General features: G+C 39.5%; 1 long non-coding RNA gene across 1 annotated transcript in view; it reads left to right on the forward strand.

Moving 5' to 3' along the window:
* The first annotated feature begins 859 nt into the window (after window positions 1-859).
* LOC116572398 overlaps window positions 860-23895 on the forward strand; it is a 56179-nt gene continuing 33143 nt past the window's right edge. Inside the window, exons 1-2 of the long non-coding RNA XR_004278290.1 lie at window positions 860-1034; window positions 1383-1483. This is a non-coding gene — a long non-coding RNA (uncharacterized LOC116572398). The remainder of the gene's footprint in view (window positions 1035-1382; window positions 1484-23895) is intronic.

Here is a 23895-nt window from a genome sequence, read left to right on the forward strand (position 1 = left end):
CTCTAGACTCAGAACTGTGTGGGCAAGGGCTGTTCTTATTTATTTTTACACCTCCTGTCCATTGCCGGGCCCAGAGTAATGTCCAATAAATGATTGATGAATGAATAAGTAAAAGGATGTCAGACACAGAGAAGAGCCCTGGGGCAAAGGATCTGAGAATGGATAGGGCTTGCTTGATGGAGGAACAGGGCATGGAAATAGCAAGTCAGGGGCACGTTGCTAGCAGTTGGAGGAATTTAATAGAGGCTAAGACACAATTATGTACCAGGGGAGGGAGTGACGGAGGGGCATAGAGAGACTGTGCTGCTGATATCTCAGTGTTCCTGTGGACAGTCATCACTTCTCTTATTCTTCTATCCAGTATGCACCCTGGCATCACCAAGGTGGTTAACAATGAAAAAAATCAGTCCCACTATTGTCTGTCCGTCCTTCTGTCCATCCGTCCGTCCTTCCTTCCCTCCTTTTTTTTTTTATTACTTCTTTCTTTCTTAAAATGGCCTTTTCAAATGACAAAATTAATATATATGCTTTGTTTAAAGTAAAAAAGTAAGGTTAGGCAAAAGTTTGACCAGTGTTACTGTATTTCACCACACACCAGGTGGCTTAAAACACTAGAAATTTATTTTCTCACAACTCTGGAGGCTACAGGTCCAAAATCCAAGTGGGGGCAAGATGTCCCTCTGAAACCAGTAGGGGAGAATCTTTTTTTCTTCCAGCTTCTGGTGGTTGTAGCTGGTCCGTGGCGTTCGGTGGCCCGCAGCCACCCCCTCTGATTTCTGCGGCCATCCTTTTATGACGTTTTTCCTGTGTGTTTGTGTCTTCATGTGGCCATCTCTGTGCCTCTCTCTTTTGTAAAGACAGCAGCATATCGCAGTAAGGAACAACCTGCTCCAGTATGACTTCTTAACTAATTACATCTTCAATGACCCTATTTCCAAATATGATCCAAAAAGTACCAGGGGGTGAGGACTTCAACTTGTCTTTCTGGGGAATATCATGATTCAACTTATAACAACTATACTCCTACTTCAGAGGTAACCACGGATAACACTTTTTATTTTCTGCATCTTTAAAAAAAACGCATCTGTATATTTATATGCAGTTTTTAACCAAAATGAGATGTTACTATATATGCACTCTTTTATATGTGCCTTTTTTTAAAGTTAATGATTAACTGATTAACTTTTAAAATTTGCTATACATATTTGCTCTTTTGTACCTGCCTTTTTTTTTAAGTTAATGATGAACTGATTAACTTTCACTATCTGATTTCTTTTGTTTCACTTTGCATCTCTTGTCTTTAGGCTTATTTACTGTGATTTTTTTTTTTTTTAGCCATTATATCTGAAATGTGATCCTATAATGTTTTTTTGAATTCTCAGCATATTTCTGATTATTATGGAAACTTGCCGTGTTCCCTGTGGGGATAAAAAAAGAAAAAAGAAACAGATTTAAAGGCCCCATTTCATTATGCATAATCCAGGTAAGCATGTCTTCTGGATGTTTCTGCTCTAATTGACATTCAGAAATTGAAGGCCAAACTGAGTCCTCACCCTCTACCGCAGCGGAGGAGGGCTGAGGTCAAGTGTGACCCTCGTTTGAATCTCTCCGATTAGATTCAATGAGCTGTGTGCCTAATGAAAAGTTTCATCTAAAGGCTCATTTGTTCACAAGAACTTTTTCTTAACCTCTCTTTCCTCTACGTAATGCAAAAGTCTGCAAGGAATATGCAAAAGATGGAGGTTTTGCTGCTTAAGCATAATCCAGATAATCCTGCCAGTTGACTAAAATAAAATGAGACCTACTAGGGAAGAAGATAGAATCTAATCTTTATTTTCCATCTCTCTCTCTCTCTCTCTTTTCTCTTTTCCCTTTTGCAACTGGCCCTGGTGCTTTTCAGAAATAAGAACTTGTTTTCTGCCTAAATAAAAAGCACACATGTTTGTGATGCCAGTAATGATGGAAAGGCAGCCGTCCAGCGGGGCTCAGAGAAAATTGACCCCCCAGTGATCAGGTGTGGAATCCCTCTGAGACAAGTTCAGCTCCAAATATTTTATAGAGAGAAGGGGGCCATCGCCAATGTGGGAGGTTTTATGGGATATTCGGAATACACTTCCTGACCCACCAAGATGCCTGACATTATGACATTGTGCACTTCTTGTGACAATGTCACCGAAGGACAAGCTTAAAGCATGAAGGCTACATGAGCTCAGTATATAGTAGCTGCGAACCTGGGGCCATTAGAGACAGCTAATGCAGAACAGAATGCAGGAGTGTTGAGCTTTGTTGGAGGATGAAAACCAAGAGCGTGTGGGTGTTTATACCTGCCAGTGGTACAGCTATGGGGGTGTTATGAGGGAGGCAGGGGTAGAGGGGCTTAGGATGGAAGTAAGAGAGAGGATGTGGCTCCTGGAAGTATAGCTACCGATGACAAAGGACAGCCCACCTTTTGGAATCAGACTACTTGGGTTCAAATCCAAGTTCACATAAAATTGAGACTTGGGTCAATTTATGGTCTCAGTTTCTTTATCTGTAAAGTGTGGGGGGGTGTAAAAGCTGAATAATCTCAGAGGGTTGATGTGAGGATTAAATAAAACATGGAGCTTGGGACATAGTAAATGTCTGATAAGTATTAATTCCTATTATTAACTCCTATTAGTTATATTAATATATTAGAGGAAACGTGTTCAACACTAGCCAAGGAATTTTTAATGTGCTGACTTTAGCAACATTATAACTGTCCATTCTCACAACAATTTTATACTAGTAGTCCCTTGTAGAGATGGAGAAATTGAAGCTTACAAAGATTAAATAATTGGGCCAGTTTTAGGTAGCTAGTAAATCCCAGAATGGATTTGAATCTAAATTGCTCCCAAGCTTACTCCATGAAGTGTGGACCCTGCAGGCTGCTAATTTGCAAGCCCAGGGATCTTCAGTGGGGATCCATAGATACATGATCCAAGGTGGGATTTGGATACAAGTGACTTAATGACGGGAGAACCTTCAGGAAAGAACCTGTAGCAGAAGGGGGAGAGCAAGATAGGACGGAGAAGGGCCACCAGTGAAGATGTGGTCTAAGGCAAAGTCTAGTTTTGGCATGGTCATGGCAAGGGAGAGGGCAAGGAAAATAAATCAAGTTGAACACCGCAATTGTTCCCTCTTGAGGTCCATAGGCAGCTTTATTTACTCTCTGAATCAGTAGTCACTGGCTTTGGTCTCTCCCCTCTCCTTTCCCTTTCACCTCTTAGGTGAATGAGACTTTTATTCTTGTGTAGTTACCCAGAGGAAGGAACAACTGTGAGCTATTAGTTTCTAATATTGCCAGTGGCTAGGATGAGTCTATCAGCTCAGTATGGGTATATCAGATGAAATCAGGTATACCTGGGTTCCCTGGGTATACTCAGGTGACTTGGTGATATGCCAGTAAAAAATACTACCAGGAAAATCAAGGGGACAAGCCCAGAACAGGGGTCAGTCTGAGTACTATTGGCTTGTGATGACGCGGGGAGATCTACTGTCCTGTGGAATGACAGCCTAATCAGGAAAAGTATTCCTAGTCATTGAATCCAAGAGTCAAGATGAAGATAATGAAAGAAAAATTTGGGAAGGAAGGTATTGCTAAATCATAAAGTTTTGAAAATCTGGTGAGGCCAAGTCAGGCATGAGGGCTGAAATCGAAAATACTCCTTCATCTCTCAACATATAGGCACTGATCTACAGTCTTAAAGAAATGTGACTGTAGAACATGGAAAGAGGGGGTGACCAGATAATGTGATTTTTAGGATATGCTGAAGGGTAGGCTGAAGTTGCTTAAATGACAGACTGACATCTCAGCCAACCAGTGGCTGATCTAACCTGAGAACAGGTGGAGCCAGCCTGAAATGATGGCAGGGATTTAGGGGTGAGGGGTGTATAAACTAAATTTCTGGGTCGACTTCGGCAGCACACACCGTGGCTGCTCCTTTTTGTCCCCATGGAACATGAACTTATCACCCATAAGAATGAGGACGTTCTCTCCAGCTCTAAAACTTGATTCCATTTTGTTAGTACTCAACCCAGATACCACTCAAGTGTCGCTTTCACCCAGATTAGATGTGACACTCTTGGTACGTATCACCAGTGTGAAATGGTGGGTTTATTGCTTATTTTTTTTTGTGTGTGTGTGTTTCACCTTGAAAAATCAATGAAAATCTTTGGCCTATAGCAGTATTGGTTTTAGTATTACTTTTAGAAGTTAGCTTATTTATTTATTTTTTTTTAAAGTAGGCTTCATGCCCAGCATGGAGCCCAACGCAGGGTTTGCACTCTCAACCTTGAGATCAAGACCAGGACATTCAACTGGTGGAGTCACCCAGGCACCCCTAAGTTAACTTGCATTTGTTAAAAAAATAAACTCTATACCCCACCTGGGGCTTGAACTCCTCACTTAAGAGTTGTATATTTTACCAACTGAGCCAGTCAGGCGCTCCTGGAAGATTGGTTTTAAATCACACTTAGCACATGTTTCAGTAGAGATGGATGGTTATGGCATGGAAGCATTCTAGGCCGGAAAGTGTGAAACCCATGAGGCCGACTTGTTGATTGTCTTTGTAGTGGGCCTGGTTACCAGCACTCCAGACTGGCAAGGTCCATATTCCCCCCACAAAGTGCAGGTAGAGAAGGCCACTTGATGGGCTTCTTGTGGATTTGGAGCAAAAGGGTGACCCCAAGTGGTAACTTCTGGTCTAGCAACATGGTTCTGGAAATGGTAGTCTGGCACCTTAGTGGACATTCATCCAGTAGCTGCGCTGATCTGTAGGATCTCTAGTGTTGCCTCGCTCATTTAAAATTTTACTTTTAAGGAGATGATGTATCCTTGGTTCTGTCTGTGTTCACATATCTCTCCCCTCTGCCCTGCTTTTCTATACGCATGACTCCAGTTGGCTTAGCCGCACCTATGGTAGCAAAAAAGTAGCACCTGGATATCATGATCTAAGTGATATGCTGATACTTTCCAGGTAGCTATTCAGAGTGACCCAGGGAGACTCAAAAAGAGACATTCAGAGAACAACCTGGAGCTGATGACCACTCGTATTCCTGGATGAAAATGTTTTCTTTGAGCTTATAGCAGTAAATGTCAAGTCACATATAGGTTAGAGTATTTTCTTAATCTGCTACTGTACCTGAACTCTTCTTCAGGAATGGGCTTAGTACCATGCACATATCACTTAAAAAAATTTATCTGTCATAGCTATGTGTTTGGAAAATATTTGTAACTCACTGAGCATATGGATTTCTTGATTGAGTTGACCTTGGAGGGTTAAGAGAATTCTTCCCTGAGAGTGCCGGGTGTAAGCACACGTGAGTCTGGTCTCACTAGCTCCAGCAGGTGAGAAACAGATCTTTTCTTTTCCAGTTCCTATTGCAAAAAGTTTCCGGGCCTGAGTCTTAGGGCTGGGTAAGCTGTTCATTCCATGAAAATGTTCTGAGAGTCTATTATCACTTGTTTAAATGGGAGGAAGTCAATCAAGGTCCACTTACATAAGGAGTATAATTTAGATTAGAATTTTAAGGAAGAAAAACTGAGATCACTGTGCAAATTGGGTTGTTTTACACTACCCAGTATATAGCCTGTCTGTATCTGAGTGAAAACGATGACCTATTTATCCCCACGCTCTATGAGTTCTTCCACGCTCTGACACTTACTCTGATGTGAGGCTAATCTATTAAATCACTTTCTCTATCTCATTAAAAGCATGGCTTTCAGTTCTTTTTTTGCTCCAAGACTGACCTTCTAAAAAAGACCTCTGTCTTCCAAACCACCATGAACTTCTTCTCTTAGCTCCTAGGTTTACATTTGGGACAGAAACACAATTCAGCCTTCGCCTTCCGGTGTGCTTTGTTTTATGCACCCCAGAGCCTGGGGTGGGGGAGCTCCCCTGCTTTCAAAGCTATCTCCTCCACAGTGAAGGTGCTGTTGCTTCTTAGCTCAGTCATTAACAGAACATTCAAAAAAAAATCAGCTGAGCTTAATTTTTTTGTCATCCTAATGAATGGGAAGTAGAATTTATAGAGAAGAAGATAAACTAGGGATGGTTTTCTTTATTAAATAATTTAATATGGGATTCCTTTTAATCACAACCACGAATATGTGTCTTTGACTGGTACATCAGCTAGACTTTTCCAAAAATGTGTACACTCCCACCAGGAAAAGGATCCCATTAGAACTCAGAACAGAATTTCTGTTGTCACTGTTTAATAAAAGCAGAAAGAGTCACAAATGAAATCATCAAGTGATTTGTTAATTACTAGTGGGAGACCAGCGACTTATTATTGCCTCCCATGGAAAGCTGAAAACAGCCCCCAGAAGAAAAGCTCAACACAGGAAGTATTTTTAGCTACTCAAACAGCCTACGGTAAAATGTCAGTGTCCCTGTTAAACAACTGTCAGAAGCCTGACTACATATATTGACTTGAATTGAGAGAAAAAGAAACTAAGAAACTTAATTTAATTCTAAGGCAGCACCAAAGTTGATCATGTTTTGACACCTGGATTAGTGCGTCACACTCCAAAAGGGTATGGTCTGTGATGATGATATGAACGTTGCTGACTGTTCATTACTCATTTCTGATGGTTTTGGACATGAATTCTGGTGGATTTGTGGCCTACAGCAGAACCCAAATTGGAAGATGAAACAGGCTATTTTATTCGTGGTTTAGAGCATTAGAATTTCCCATTTCATGTGAAAACCTGCTCATGTAGAGAGCCTGGCTCTGAGAGTATGTTAGAACTGGAAAGTTTCCAATACTCAGAGAAGAGAATGGAGACCTGGAGAGTAACCAGTTCACTGAAAAGTCTGATTTAGGAAGGGGATGGGAATGACATTGTTCCATTGTTCTTCAGTCATTGCCTCTAGCTGTGCTCAGCTGAATCTCCTCTTTCCGTCCCTCTATGACGTTTCCGGCTCATCCCATAGCTTTCCAGCCACTTCCAGTTATTAGCAACGTTAGTCCAGTCTAGGCCAATTTAAAGTGATCTTACTACAATTTGCTGGTCTTGTCCCCTCCTGGCATGGGCCAGCCTTGATTCCGAAGGACTTGAGAAGGGGAGGGGGAGCACTATCAACCATTGCCCACTTTCTCTCTGCTCTTCCTCTCTGCTCGCCCTGCTGTGGGCCTAGTTCCTCTGGGGTTAGAGACGGCAGGAGGGAATAGGGAACAAACTGTTTTGTTTACTTAACCAGTTAGGGGAGAGCAGTCTTGTGTTGCCTGTTGGCCCAATGCGGTCCCTGTGGCCGTTGTCCAAACGCTGGCTCCCTCAGGGCAAACGTGTGAGTTCTTTACAGGATTTAGTGAGATTTTGTGAATCAGACTGTGGATAGTCCAGCACCCAAGGCTGGTAGACTACTTCATAGGTGTTTTTGCAGAGTTCTGCCTGATAGAACTTGGGTAGAGTACTGAAAAGATAGCTTTAAGTTGATGCAAAGGCACCCCTTCCGCAAGGACACTCATCATCCTTGTCTTTCTAGATCTTAGGAGTGCTGGTTTCTCTGTTGCAAATTTGTCCGTGTTCTGCTATCTAAAATGCTGGGCTTATCAACCAGTCCGTTGCCTAAGCAGATCTCCAACCAGGGAACCAGTGCCAGACTCCCTTTCTGGAAACTCCTGCCTGCCTCTCCCTGCTCTAGCACTCCTTACAGGGCCAGGAATGCGTGACTCTGGATTTTCCTCTGCTCCACCTCCCACCCCGTTGGGAAGTAGGCTGGAGGAGGAGCACTAAGCCAAACCCATGGGAGACAATCACAGGAGCTGTAAGGAACAAAAGGATGGAAAGGAAATCAAAGCGTGCCGTTGCCAAAGTGAGTTACAGTTTCTCAGTTGTGGAGACTGTCTTGACTGTCTTGTGCTGGATCTTGCCGCTGCATCTGTTTCAGAGGCCAGATTTTCCTGTTCTTCTCCATGATTTATTACTCTTGGTAATAAACGCACTGTGGTAATGAACAAAATGTAATGAACTGTGTTGGCAAATGGCATGGCTTGTGACTGTCCCACTTACAGTTTTCTCCATTCGATGCGACGCTGTTCTAATCACTTGTGAAGTTTTACTCTTGCTTAGAAAGAGAAATTGTAATATCTCGTCGAATTCGTACATGTAAAACCGTACCAGACAGCACATTTTCTCAAGTGCTTTTTAATCATTTGCCAAGAACACAAAATTTAAAGTAGTCTTGAGCTTCCAGGCGGGGAAAAAGAAAAAAAAAAAGAGCTGTTATTTGGGTTAGGTTTACCATTGTTTTCATGAATCCTTGTTAAGAGTTTTGCAAATAACATGATGTATTTACAACCAACAGAAATGTTCAGTAGCTTGATCTGTTGATCAAATATTATTAAAGAATTGCTGTGAAACATCTTGAAATGTAGAGCTTCTGGTTGGAATGTATACAAAATTTCATGGTCTTTCAAACTCATTTTTAATTTTAAAGCAGTCTTTTCTTTTTCCTTGAAATAATTTTCACTAAAACCCAAAGTGGGAAAAAAAAAAAGTATTGGCATCAGTTAGGTCATTGTTTAAATTAGGTTCTGCCACTTACTGCTACATCATCAACCTGGCTACGTAACTTAGCCTCTCCAGGCCTGTTTCCTCATCTATAAAATGGGGTAGTAGTCGTTAACTCAGAGAAAAGCCTTGACAATTATTTGAGAATATGGGAGATGCTTAGACTAGAGTCTGCGCACACGGCAAATGCTCAGATATTCTATCACCGTCGTCATTGACTCCTGTGGCGGATAGATCCCACTTCTGGCTCAGTTCCTCCCTTCCTTGTATCTTTGCCCTTGGCTACATGACTTCGCAGACCCTTCACCACAGAGGTGAAGTCCATTTCCCCACCTTCCATCTGAACTCAGTCCTTTGACTGGCTTTGGCAAATGGAATGTTCACAGAAGCTTGAAAATGCACATACTGTGCTTTTGTGGTCTCTCTTGATTCTCTGGCCCCAGGCTCTACACCATCCATGAGGATTGCTGGAGGACATGAAGGGGGTTCAGGGGACTCCAGTTAGCCCAAAGGAGCCATCCTGGAATGGTGCTATGGCAGCTGGCGGTTGTCAGACATGGATTTAATCCAGCTGGGACAGGTTGACATCACTGGCCAGCACACTGGTCAACTAGACCAATGCTGATGTTGTAAGTCACTGTGTTTCAGGGTGGTTCATGCAGCATCATTATTGTGGCAGCAGGTGATGGAGACAGTCATTAATAATTATTTGTTTGAATTTGTGGAGCAATCTCCTTTGAGTGTATGAGTTATCTCCTCAACTAGATTTATACCTCTTTGTTTTCTCTACAAGCAGATGCTTTTTCATACAACACTTTGTTATGATAGTAAGTACTCAGCCTATTTCCCAGCATATTATAATCCCCGGCAAAATTAGGGAGGCCATGTGTTTGCTCATTAGTGGAATGAATGATATTACAATGATAACACACATTTGGGTTTAATTCTCAGCTCTTTTTTTTTTTTTTCTAACTGGGTGATATTTGACTTACTTAACCTGCCTGATCTTGTTTCTTCACCTAAAAGTGGAAATAATAATATCTCTTCTTTTAGTAAGTGAGATAAGATACGCAAAGCACAGATTAGGCATTCATGAAAGCAAACACTTAATGGCTTCTATAGAGTTCCTTACGTAGGTTCAAAGGCTTATTTGAAAGTCTTAGCAATGGATTACTCTTCTCATACCCTTGGTCAAAGAATGATATTCCTACATTGTTAAAATTAGTTTGTACAGCCTTGATGAGGACATGCATGAAGGTAAGTGAGGAAAGGAGTTTAGGCAGGTCAACTGAATCAATCTTGGGCGTCAATAGAGTGATTGATAGAGACCTCAGCCCGTTCAACCCTTGTCTCCTAGCCACTTCCCTTCATCCTCCCTTTTGTTCTTTCCACTTTCTCATGCCCAACACACCCAGTGCCCTCCCGTGGCCTGCTGGATGTCCAGAACCCACATGGGGCTTTCCTTCTGGGTAGAAAGTGACCCATGCTTCCATCCCTCTGCCTCTCTCTCCTACTTAGTCCCTTTCATTTCAAATGCAAGCTTCCTACTCTGCTTTCTCTAAAACATGCCAAAGGATGCTGTGCATTTACCTTGAAGAAATGTTGCTACTGATGAGCAGGAACTTAATTCATAATGAGTGGATCCTGGGTTTGTTTGGTTGATTGGAAGGGCCTCGCCTCACCTTCTATCCTCTCTACTTTACAGATGGTTACTGGCTCTAACTTTAGAGTCAGCAGGCTCTGCTTAGAAAAGTTAGAAGATTGATAAACTGTACTTTCCTCAATCACCTGAAAAATAACCCATGCCTAAGACTTTGCTTTGAATGAGAAGTCTCCAAGACCGAGGTTGCTCATACCGAAGGTAATTTGACAAAGTGGTTTTGAATCCAGGCAGGGAACAGGACTGAATGCTTTGCTTTGCCTTTCTCTTCTTCTAGCATGTTGTCCTTGAGGCTTTTTCTCTCTTGCAGATGGAGGTATTCCCTTTTCACCTTTGTAGTTGCTCAAACTTGTTGCTTTCTCACCCAGACTCTAAAGGCAAGTTCTCTGCTTTCTTAGCATCAGTAAAACTAGAAATAGTTAACATTTATCAAGTATTTAATGCACGCCAAGTACCGTGCTGGGCAGGCTTTAGTGCATTTAATTATCAATAAGTCAATGAAGCTGGCATGACCGTTATTCTGTTTTTTTAAGATAAGGAAATAAAGCACAGAGAAATGCATTACATAATTTTTTGTAAAGTTTGCTTCCAAATTTGGATTCGATACTTTGGGAAATGATTTATCTTAAACTTAGAATGTCATCACTATCTACAGAAGCTCTTCACCAAAGACTCTTCACCAAAGACTGGAACCCTAGTCTGGTGAGATGATCTGTGAAGGGTCAGATCATCAACAGAGTGTGCCAAGCATATATAGTGAGTATGCACAAATGTGCATATAAAAGACCAGGAAATTAGTCCCAGGAAAAAGACCTTTTTTAATTCATTATTTTCTGAACTAATAAACCACAGCAACATTTTGCTCAACATCAGTGGACCTTATTATGTTCTACAGTATGCGTGCTGGAGCAACATACTTATGCATGGTAATGGGACTGGTTTTTAAGCAAGCACAATGAAATGTAAATCCAAATATATTCTTTCTCCTTTGGAAGAAGTCACCTTAGGAGACTGTTCATTTATTCCTGTGATGTTGTTTTAAATCTTAAAATGCTTCAATGCTTTTTGGAAACATTTCTTTCGGTGTTCCCTTTAGAGCCAAAGCCACAGAGGAAAATCAATCTCATTACTTTGTAATCACATCTTGTTTCTCACCTAAGAGAGTGTCTGTGAACTTGGTCACCCAGTTCATTCACCAGACTTGGTACTAGATAAAATTTTTCTAAAAAGTAATAAATAAAACTTCAGAGGATGAAGAGTTTTCATGGGTGAAGATACTTGTATTGAAGGTAATTTAGCCTCCTGCCTGCTCTGAGGTACAGGGTTTTTGAGCCAAGATGTCAGGTGGAATTGAGTACTCTGAGCCACCACCTTAAAAAAAGTCTTTGTTCTTATGTTCTCTGTCCCCTCAGCTGTCTCTGGACAACTCCTTCCATCACTTTCCTGGTTCTTGGCTTGAAACAGTTCATAGCTTTGTCCCCTGCTTGGTGTTGATCTAGGCTATTGTCTCAGGCTGCTACAATCCCTTGGTTCTGTCCTTTGCATGCTCTTACTTGCTTTCTTCTTTGGTTTTCTGCCTGGTAAAGTCCTTGACTATGATTTCAGGGTGTCTGTTCCTGAGTTGAAACTTCTCGACTGTTATCCCTGGGTGTCTGGATTCCATTTATTCCTGTGATGTTGTTCTAAATCTCAATGCTGTTGCTACCTTGGTTGAACCTCCCTAGAGTCTCCAACATGGCCACGCTCTATATTTCCAACTGGCACTAGTGTCAGACTTACAGAAAGAATGCCCCTCACTAAGATTCTCCATTGTTGCCACTTTCGTTTATCATTCTTGCTGACACCAATGTGGAGGGTGCAGCTAGCTGGTAGGGAGCTGAGATGTGTGACTATTGCTGAGCTGAAGTGATGAGTGTCTGGACCAAATCAGGGCAATGAGGAATAAGGAGGAAGGTCTAGATGAGAAAGCTCTTATGAAGACAGATCAGCAGGGATTAGACTTCCATGATATGGCCAAAGGCAAGGAGGAAGAAAATGTATATGACTTCCACGTTTCTTTATAGACAACTGGTTAAAAAATTTTGCTGAGACTGGGGACTCTGGAGGAGCAGAATGTTTAAGGACAGAAGCTTCAGTGTGTGTAAATATTTATTATATATATATATATACACACACACATATAAAATTATATATTAAATACATAATTCATTTATTTATTATTTATTCATTTATAATACATTTATAGTATAAATTTATTATATATTAAGTATATAAATTAAATATATTACATATTAAATATATATTATATATTAAAACTATATATATAGTTTTATAAAAATATTTTATTTATTTACATGAGAGAGAGAGCACACAGATGAATGGGGGGGAGGAGGAGAGAGAGAGGGAGAAGGATAAGCAGACTCCTTGTTGAACACGGAATCTGAAGTCTGATGCAGGGCTCCATCCCAGGACCCTCGGATCATGACCTAAAGGCAAATGCTTAACCCACTGAGCTGCCCAGCTGCTCCAAGCCTCAGTGTATATTAATTGTTACCAGCTTAAGAATAATAACAACAACAAAAAAATAACAGTGACAAAAAGAAATACTCCCTGCTAAGATGCTATTCCAGTGAATTACAATTACATATGTGCATATTTTATTCCTTAGTGCATGCTAGGATTTGAAATTTATAGAAATGTGATCTACAGATATAAGAGCATAAGAAAGAGGATCTATAAGACAGATAAAAAAGTACCGAAGTCAATTGCATCGGTGGCCCCGTGTGCTAACATCTCTGTGTAGTGACTCCCAAGACAGTGATTTGTGTTTTGCTTGGTGCATAAAGATGTATAGTTGGGCAAGGTTGTAAAAATTTTTTTGAGGAAAGTTACTACATTACAAGTCATAATAAACCTTTATTTTGGCAAGCAGAATGAACAAATTTGTCTACATGATTAGAAGAAAACTCTAGCAAATCATCAAGATATACAGGAGTTGGCAGCATGTGCATTTTTTGGGTTGTTTTTCAGAAACATATTTATTTCCCCTCAAAGGGGAAGAAAAATCTTGATGATAACATTGCTAAAAAGGAGAGAAGTCTAGGTGCTTTCTCTGCCCCCAGTGAAAATGACTTTGCCATCTGTATGTAGTGTGTTTCATATTTCATATTCTGCTACAGAATTAAATTGTTAATAAGTGGAAAATGTGTGAAAGAAATTTTTTCCAAATTATGATTCATATTTGGAAAGGATAAGCATCTAAATGTTAATGACAATAATACCATTACTGCTATGCCTGAAAATAAATCTAGGTAGAAAGAGATCCATCGTGATTAAAAAGAAATCAAGTTTATGTAACATTGTGTGTCAACTATACTCAAAGAAAAAAATTTAAAAAAAAGAAATGAAGAAAGTTAAAAGAAAAATGCATAAAACACCACCACCACAAAAGGAATTAGGTTTGCATCAGGATCCTGCTTAAAATTCACACTTCCTGTGAAATGTCATGGTCACACACCAACTCTCTCTTGTCCTTTAAAGTGGCTTCCAGCACAATCTGGTTAAGAGTAGGACCATCTAACTTAGAGTGAACTGGAGGCTGACATTTTGAAACATATCAATTTTATGGGCCGTTTTAATTAAAAAAAAAAAAATAGTTCAAGAAAAGATGTCCTTCACTAAGATTCTCCACTGTTGCCATTTTTGCCCCTTGGTTTTTATCATTCTTGTGCTCTCTCTGTTAGTACCTCTACATATCATTACTACTCTTTTCCTTGAACCACATGAGAATATGCTGCCTGTCACTTCTAAGTACTTGAGGGTGTATTTCCTACAAAGTCCGTCTGCAGCACAGACATCAAGATTACAAGTTACATGGATACATTGCTATTATCTAATTCACTAAACCCATTCAAATTTTTCCACTTGTCTTAATGATGTCCAGGATCCAACCTAGGGTTACACATTCTATGTAGCTATAAAGCCTCTTTTTTTTTCTTTAAGATTTTATTTATTTATCTGACAGAGACACACTGAGAGAGAGAAAACAAGCAGGGGGAATGGGAGAAGGAGAAGCAGGCTTCCTGCGGAGCAAAGAACCGGATGCGGGGCTCAATCCCAGGACCCCAAGGTCATGACCTGAACCAAAGGCAGATGCTTAATGACTGAGTCACCAGGCACCCTGCTGACTTTACTCTTTACTCTTCAGTTGGGAGCAGCTCCTCAGTCTTTTCTCATCTATCATGGTTTTGACCTTTTTTTGAAGAGTATTAGTCAATGACATCATAGAATGTTCCTCATTTACATTTATCTGATATTTCCTCCTGAGTGAGATTATGCGTTTTTGTCAGGAACCCTATAGGTAGGATGTTGTACTCTGTGTAGATGGCGTCTCTCGGGTTTCTTCACTGCAAAGTTCATTCATAAGTTGTACTTGTTAATAAGTGTTATGAGTTTGGATTCTACTGTATATACTCATGGATTCCTATTTTATTCAAAGAATGATAATCTTACAATAGATAAGAATTATCTATTTTGATGCTCAAATTATGCCCGATCCAGCTACTGATAGTTCCTTCCAGCTGGATTTCTGTCCCTTTGAAAGTTCCCTGACGTTGTTAGAACACTTCCTTACTTTCTTCCACAAAAAGATGTTCCAGGAGCATCTTGTACTTACCCTGCCTCAGCACTGGGACCAGCTGTTTGTTCCAGGAGTCATGGTTCGTTTTGGTGGAGAATAGTCTTTAAAACCATGCAGGACTTGCTTACTCCTTGTTGTCTCTCCTTGTGGCCCTCTTGGTGGATAAGTCTTGGAAATATATGTATGGATATGCGAACACGTGTGTGTGTGCGCGCGCGCGTGTGCCTATGCGTGTCTGTATGTTTTCACTTGGTAGTTTTCGAAGTGTGGTTCCTGGACCAGCAGCAGCAGCAGCACTGAGGAACTTGTTAGAAGTGCAAATTGCCAGACTCTCCTCCAGATCTACTGAATCCAAAACTCTGGTAGCAGGGCTCAGAAATGTGTGTTTTAATAAGACTCCTGGGTGATTCTGATGATGCACTTGAAGTTTAAAAACTACAGATCCACTCATAAATTCAGTGTCAGTGTGTGTGTGTTGTGTGGATCAGTGGGTCAGTAGTTTTTAACTTAGGCATACATCAGAATATGTATATATATTTGTTTCTGTATTATTTTTATCTCTTTGTGTGTATATATAAATTATAGATATCTCTATCTATCCATCTATCTGTCTATCTACAGAAAACCACGAGTTTGCTTTGATACTTCCAATTCCAGTTCCAATCCAACAATGGAGGGTATATTCTGGATTGTTCTTTTCTATATTTATAGCTCCCTTCATTGACAGGGAGAAACTTTGCTCCCAATTTTCTTAATATAAGGTCATCGTTTGTGTCCATTCCTCTGCGTGGAAGCCAGCTCTCGACCCTGGCAGGGATATTACCATTCCTGGTTTCCTTCTTCCCTTGGCCCCAAACCCTGTTGGTTACCTCCGAAAATATTAGAGAAAGGGAAGGAGGAGGCCTGTATTGATTTTTTGAGAATGAAACACTAGGAAAATAATTTTAAATTAATATATGGAGTGCCAATGTCAGTCGATTCATAGCGATTGGATGTTTACTCTTGATTACCAGGTGATAAATATCATTAAGTTTTTCTAACCTTACCTGGATACTGCTCTTTTCTCAAAATCCAGTCTCTTTTTTAGTCCTTCATTTCCCCTTTACCTCACCTCCATCATTTTATTGTCAGTTTATTGCTTTCATTAAATCGCGATGTGTATACATTATTCGATTTAGTCTACACCCTCTCTCTGTACACAGAGATCTGCTGCTTTAGCAGTTGATTCTTGCAGAAACTTGCCTTTATCTTCTTTTTAAATTTTGATTTATTATTATTATTACTATTATGAGAAGAGAGAGCCTGAGAGTGGGTGGTGGGAAGGGGCAGAGGGAGAGGGAGAGAGAGGATCCTAAGTAGTTTCCATGCCCAACTCAATCTCACAACCCTGAAATCATGACCTCAGGAAAGCAAGAGTGAGCTGCTTTCCTGACCCAGCCACACAGGCGCCCTCTTTCTCCTCCAGGCTCAATTCACCTGCGTGGATAGAATTCTGCACAGGTATTCCCATTTTTGAGCATTCATTCAACAAATGTTGTTGAGAATGTACGACCTTCATTTTGAAAAAGTTGAGTCTGAGGTGCTTTTGAGACACTCAAGTGTAGGTGTCTGCTTGGCAACTGAACATACAGAATGGGATTCAGAGTAGAGTCTTTTGGAGGTGGAAAGAAATAAAACAGCGACTCACCGGTATGTGTACAGGTGGTACTTTTAGGCTGTGTAGACAAATGAGATCCCCTAGAGAGAAAAAATGTAAAGTGAGAGGGGGGAGCCTGAGACCTATCCTTTGGGAACTCTGATATATTTTTTGGTCAGGGAGAGGCATGTGCATTGAAAAAGAAGATGGAAAAGGTTGGTCGAAGCATTAGGAGGAAAGCTATGAGAGAATGTGTCATATTAGTCAAAGGAGAAGTGCTTCAATAAAGAGGAAGTTTAATAATGCTTGGAAGCCTGGGAAATAAGAACATGTGTTTATTTGGACTTTGTGTGGTCTTATTAAAGGACCAAGTGAAAGGCCGTGTGCAGACTTGTTTCTGCAGTGTAATGGGAGTAGGAGCTCGAGGGGTAGAGGGAGTCGTGAGTGGGAGATGACAAAAGAGAGACTGTGAATACTTAATTATTTTGAGAGTTTGGCTTTGAAGAGGGACACAAAGATAAAAGCTGGGGCTGGGGAGGAAGAATGATAAACCAAGGGGGTTTTCTTTAATGGGAGAGAATAGACAGTATGGGGGGGTTCACTGCGGAGCAAGAGGCTGAGTAACAACGAAGTCATGAGGTCTTCCATATGGATGATGAAATCACTCAGAATGATGCTGGGCGTGAGTTAAATACTTTAGCAAGGTATCAAAGTCCTTAATAAATGAGGAAGAATGGCCAGAGGTCTCCATTTCAGGATGCACACACATAAGATCACATTCTAATGTTTGTAGGTATAAATGCAGCTTTTAGTCATTGATGAGTTTATTTACTGAGGTCATTTTGTTGTCCTTCCCCTCTTCCTCCCAACCACTTCAAGGACTTGTGAAATTTGCAAGTATTTGCTTCCCTAAACTGAGAATGCATGATTTTAGACCTCTAACTCTATCTCTGTCTCTATAGTTGTGTGACTGACCCAGGTTTACTTAAATTTCAGAGGCTCAGTATCCTCCTATGGAAAAAGAAGGTAATTGTACCTTCTTTCTTTTAGAGATGTTGTAAAGATTAGGTTAGTTAGATCCTATTAAGCTCGTAGTGCTCCACTTGGCAAATAGTAAGTGCTTGATAACTAATAGATGTTTTAATTTTTGCATTCAAAACTTCAATGCTGCCCATAACAAAGGACATGTTAATAGATATAATTATAATTATAATTATAATAGATATTATTGCTGTGGCTTGATAAATACTAGATAAGTAAATGGATAAAAAAATGGAGCAGACCCTTGTTTAGTTTCTAGACACACCTGTTTCAGGACCCACTCATCTCTGATAGAAGGAAACTGTACAGGAATTTCTGAATTGGCTCTTTGAGATTCTTTTTTTTTTTTTAAGATGTTATTTATTTATTTGACAGAGCAAGATCACAAGTAGGCAGAGAGGCAGGCACAGAGAGGGGAGGAAGCAGGCTCCCTGCCAAGCAGAGAGCCTGATGCAGGACCCGATCCCAGGACCCCGAGATTATGACCTGAGTCGAAGGTAAAGGCTTAACCCACTGAGCCACCCAGGCGCCTGGCTCTTTGAGATTCTTACTGTGCTTTGATTTTAGTATTTTTGGTTAAGTAAGTTGCTAGACTACAGAGGCACTGTGTTATTGTAATACTTAAAAGTATTTAATTAATAAAGAAACTTTAAAAATAACCCCCTTCCTTTATAAAATTATCTATGAAATACAACGGCTGAGAATTCAACCTTCGCTGTCAGGAAGTTCAGATTTACAGTCCTTGCTTTCTACCAGCCTAGGCTTCCCCTGAATTTATGCTTTACTTTGGCAATCATTCACAATTACCTGCAGAAGATATATGGTATCTCTCTGTGTACAGAGCACAGATACTTCTAAAACCACCCAGAGAAGGGACGAAATATTTGAGTTCCAGGTGTCGAGGCTATTCTCTGATCTTGAATTTCTTAACTCATTTACACTTTGCTTTTCACCAATAACTTTACATTAATATAGGGTTTCATGCGGGATGCTCTTCCGGTCATTTTTATTAGGTATAAAACATGAGTAGTGCTTTAAATACTGTCGTGTTTGGAGGACAGTATTTAGGCAGATTTGGCCTCTTCCATAAACAAATCTTACTTGCTCACTGTCTGGGCCACAACTTTGGTCCCTATGTTTATCCACATTTTTCTTCATAAATAAGAAGCCTTCTTAGGATTCTAGAACATATTTAGTGCTAAGCTCTAATTTAAGGAACCAAACTATTATAAATTCTGGAGTTTTATTTGCAGAGCTTTATATTTGGGTGTCAGATTGTTTGACATCTAAAATGTTCTGGTTTGAAGGGTGTGGTGTGGGAAGGAGTATCGGAGACTTTGGGGTCAGCCTCCTGGAATTTTGACGTGTTCTCCATTTGTGGGTATAGTCATCACTAGGCAACCTTATGAAGCAGGTGAAATTCGTCTTACTCTTCCAGACTCTGAATTCTGAATTGTTTTCCAGTCTTACTGGTTTGATTTCTCCCCTCTCTGTAGGAACGCAAAGGCTCTGTACTCACTCTACTCCCCGCCCCTCATCAAGACTATCAAAAATAGATCCATATCTCAATTATACTATATCTTGTTTCTCCAAATGCAATCCATAACAATCTAAATTAGAGTTATTTGAGAGGCTTGTTGAAAACATAGATTTCCATCCTTACTCTGTCGGGATATCTTGGAAATCTGCAGGTTATCAAATTTCCCAAGTATATATAAGGCATGATACATTTTGAAAGCACTAATTCAAAAAATTCTCTCTCCAAAGACATTTGTCTTTTAGGAATTTCTTAAGCCGAAGAATACAACCGGAGTCATGCAGTTGTAGGTATTTCTGTGTTGCTGTTTTTTTCCTAGTACCTTAGAAATCAGACCATGGTAGATTGTATGGATCTTTCTGCATAAAGAATTCTGGGAAAAAAATTGATATTTTTAGGGTCTGATGAGGTCAGCCTAAGTGGAATATTATACCTGTTATAAGTAAAAAGAAAATTAATCAATCAGCTACTTCCTTAGAAATCTGATATTGTATAAAAAGCGATCCTTCCGGTGAAAGATTTTGGAAATAATGTTTCCTTATTTTCCTCCAGAGAGGATAAATGGACAGATGACAACAGGATGAATTCAAGCTGAAGTTAGGATGACTTCTGTACATTTTTGAAAACCAAAATGCATTTTTGAAGCAGTTATCTTGATAATCTAAGCTTAAAAATCATTGTTTGAAATATCCAGAGAGTCATGTCGATAATTTCTAGGAAACTCACCTTATTTTGACAAACCACTTTGTGACTTTATGGGGGTTGATGTACGCTTAGTGAAACAAGGATGTGGAATATATTCTTTTAAGGCATTTATAGAATTTTGATTTCCTTCCTTGAAGTTCCCAGACAAGTTGACCATGAGTGCTTCTACATACAAAATTGCTGTGTCCGATTAATTCATTGGAAGGTATTTGAATTCGGTTGAAGGATTGTTTATTTTAGGTGGCAGGTATGTCCTTTAGTATGCCAAAAAAAATCAATTTTGTGTTTTAGTTTTTAGTGAGTTAAGCTTTGGCATCGTGGCCGGCAGTCCAAGCTTATGGTTTCATTTGAGGAGAATAATTTTTCTGCACATCACTCAGAACACTTCTTCCTAATGCTAAATGGCTAGCTAGGGGGTCTATATGCTGATGCATCTGCTTCCTGATGAAACTTTTACTTTGGCAAGGTGAGAAATGTCACCTTGGGTCAGCCCCAAGTCTTGTCTAACTCAGATTCTGCCCTAGGCAATAGAAATAATGAATTGATTTAGAGAGAGCATGGGAAATTTTTTCGCAGACTGTTGTGTTTTAACCAGACAATTAACCTTAAATTTTCTAAATAAAGTATCAGGTCCTGGTGAAGCTGTTAAATGCCCACATCAACAACAATTAAAGGAAACTAGCAAGAAATTATGCTGTCAGATTCATTTCAAAAATTGACTTTGTTTTTCAGAGCAGTTATAGGTTCGCAGCAAAACTGGGCAAAAGGTACAGACATTTTCCGTATACTGTTGTTCTACACATGCATGGCTTTCTCCATTATCAAAATCACCCAGCAGAATGGTACATTTGTTACAACTGATAAACCTACACTGACATGTCATTATCACCCAGGTCCATAGTTTATATTAGAATCCATTCTTGGTGTTGTACATGGGATGGGTTTGAATGAATATATAGCGTCATGTATCCTCATCACGGTATCATACAAAATAGTTTCACTGCCCTAAGAATTCTCTGTGTGTCACCTATTTATCTCTCCTTCCTTCCAGACCATGGGAACCACTGATCTTTGTACTGTCTCCATAGTTTAACCTTTAACAGTTGTCATATAATTGGAATTGTATAGTATGTATCCTTTTCAATTTGGGTTCTTTCACTTAATAATATGCATTTGAGTTTCTTCCATGTGTTTTTCCTGGCTTCCTAGCTCATTTCTTTTTAGCATGTTGCATTTTTTTTTTAAAGATTTTATTTATTTATTTGATAGAGAGAGATCACAAGTAGGCAGAGAGGCAGGCAGAGAGAGAGAAGAGGAAGCAGGCTCCCTGCTGAGCAGAGAGCCCGACGCGGGACTTGATCCCAGGACCCTGAGATCATGACCTGAGCCGAAGGCAGCGGCTTAACCCACTGAGCCACCCAGGCGCCCTAGCATGTTGCATTTTTTAAAAAGAAATCTGAACCAAAGAGGAAACTTCTGGACTCTTCCTTCTTTTCTCTTCAATTTTTATCCTTAAATTTTCACATTGTAGTTACCATTACCTTAAAGCCAATTCATGTTCTAAATTAAGGTCTTTGTTTTTTCTCTTTTTCCACCTATTTTTTTCCTAGAATTTATTTCATGCCAATTGCGGTCTTGGCATTTTCCAGGTTCTAGAGGGCTACTTAATAAAGCTTAAGACTGGGGTGTCTGGGTGCCTCAGTTGGTTAAGCGTCTGACTCTTGGTTTTGACTCAGGTCATGATCTCAGGGTTGTGAGATTGAACCCTGCATTGGGCTCCTGGTGGGTGTGGAACCTTCTTAAGATTCTCTCTCTCTCTCTATCTGCCCCACTTGAAAAAAAAAGCTTAAGATTTTTTAAAGAAGACTAAAATACAATCATTGTTTTAACTTACTGTAAAGTTGATGAAATGGAATAAATGAAAATACTATTGGAAGACATTAGTTATTAAGTATTACAACATCAGACCTTTAGCTAGACAGTTTATACACATTCACTTCTGTCATCTTTGGAACAACTTTGGAAGTTTGGTATTATTTTTCTTGTTCTACATTATGACAATTTGGGTTAATAAGAATTGAAATTTGGGGCACCTGGGTGGCTCAGTCAGTTAAGTTTCTGCTTTCCACTCAAGTCATGATCCTGGGGTCCTGGGATAAAGCCCCATGTTGGGTTCCCTGCTCAGTGAGCAGTCTGCTTCTCCCTCTCCCTCTGTTGCTCCCTGCTGTGCTCTCTCTCTCTCAAATAAATTAATAAATAAAATCTTAAAAAAAAAAAAAGAATTGAAATTCAAACTCAGTCTCGCTGACTCTGCAGTTTTCCTTTTATTACACCAAAACTGAATAAAGAGATGGCACAGAAAAATATCCTAATGGTTGTTGAAGAGTAGATAACTATACGACTATCACCTTAAGCTTCTCAAGTAATAGGGTTTTATAATTTCCTGTGCTGTGTAATACAATTTTTACATTGCATGATGTTTTCCTCTTGATTAAGCATTTAACTCCTACCGGCTTTAATCAAACATTGGTGAATTAGATCAGATATTACCATTTTACAGATGATAGGCTAAATAACTTGTCAGAGTCATATAGCTAGGGAACTGGAATTCATTTATGATGTGTTTAGAATGAGCTCAACACAAAATCTTTAAAAAAGTGAAATTCTGAGCAGTAAGTGTAACCATTCCTTAGATCCCCTACCCTGAATGGAAAGTGGATGCTCTGTGTCTCTGGGATTTATCCTACAGATCATTGCTTTCCTCTTCAGAGGCTGCATGCACTAACATCAAACAAAATGCTTGCGGAAGAATTTGGGCCTCTGAGGGGAAGGAAAAGTAAAAGGAATGCCAAAAATGGGGGAAAGAGGTTAGAAAGATGAGTTTAAAGAATTTTGCCTTGGGCTGGCCCTGTTGCCATCTGTCACAATGCTGTTTGCATAAGGGTCCTTTTAGCTTTAGAGAGACTAAGAAATATTTAACGATACTAAGAAGTAGAGCATATGAATCAGTCTCAGAATTCCAGTCTTTACTTATTTTTAATCATCTTCATTCACATGTCTGAAAGTAATTATACAAGAAGAAAAAAATTGTTAAATTTACATAATAACTAACCTGGGAAGGGCTGGTTACAATAATTTTATGGTTAAGCTCATTGTCTCTCATAATTAGTTTGATGATATTGATATTTTTAACAAATCATATAAAATACATGGAGTTGAATGGTATATTATTCCAAATTAAGAACAAGATATAATCTGTTAGTATAAAGCAGTGATGATTGTGTGTTAGAGTCTGGAAAGAAGGTAGGGAAGGTGATTTAGTTGTTTTATGTTGAGGCTCCTATTCAAATAGTGATGATATTTAGAAGTTGCTGAAAAATAACAGGTTTTGTTCTAAGAAATAAAAGCCAGGGGAAGTTTAAGTGCCCCCCGCCTTTTTCATAATATGTTTGTAAGAGGCTATATCTGTATGAAATCAGTAGAGACTTTTTACAGACAAGATCACTGCCCCTGCCTAAGCAATGAGTAGACTACATCTTTTAGTTTTATTTATGTTTTCTTCCTGTAAAGGTTTAGTCTTTTACTCGTATAATAAGCTATGGAAACTTTGGTATCAAAACCTGATAGAAGTTGGGAGACCTTATCGGTAAGTGTATACATAGTTAAGCTTTCAGTAGACTAATCAAACAGTAGACTATGTAAAATGGATTTGTCGATTTCTTGCTTTAGTTTTGTTAAATTTATATTATTATTATTTGACGCATGTATATTTAGGAGTAATGTTTTGATGAAGCGATTTCCTTATGATTATGAAAGTCTGTGTTAGTACTCTGTCTTGAGGTCTACTTTGTTTGATCTCAGTGGAGCTACGGCAGATTTCTTGTTCAGTGTTTACATGATGTGTTTTTCTATTGTTTTGTTTTCAATCTGTTTGTGTCTTTACATTTAAAGTGTATATTTGTGAACAGTACATAGTTGAGTGTTGCTTAAAAAAAATCCAGTCTCATATTACCTGCCTTTTAATTAGAGCATTTAGTTCATTTATATTTAATATTATTAGAGACATATTTGAATTTGTCCTGTTTTCTATTTGGTCCATGTACTCTTTCCTTCCTGTTATGGGTGATTTTAGTATTTTTTA

This window comes from Mustela erminea, chromosome 13 (assembly GCF_009829155.1).
Source record: "Mustela erminea isolate mMusErm1 chromosome 13, mMusErm1.Pri, whole genome shotgun sequence".
NCBI lineage: Eukaryota > Metazoa > Chordata > Mammalia > Carnivora > Mustelidae > Mustela > Mustela erminea.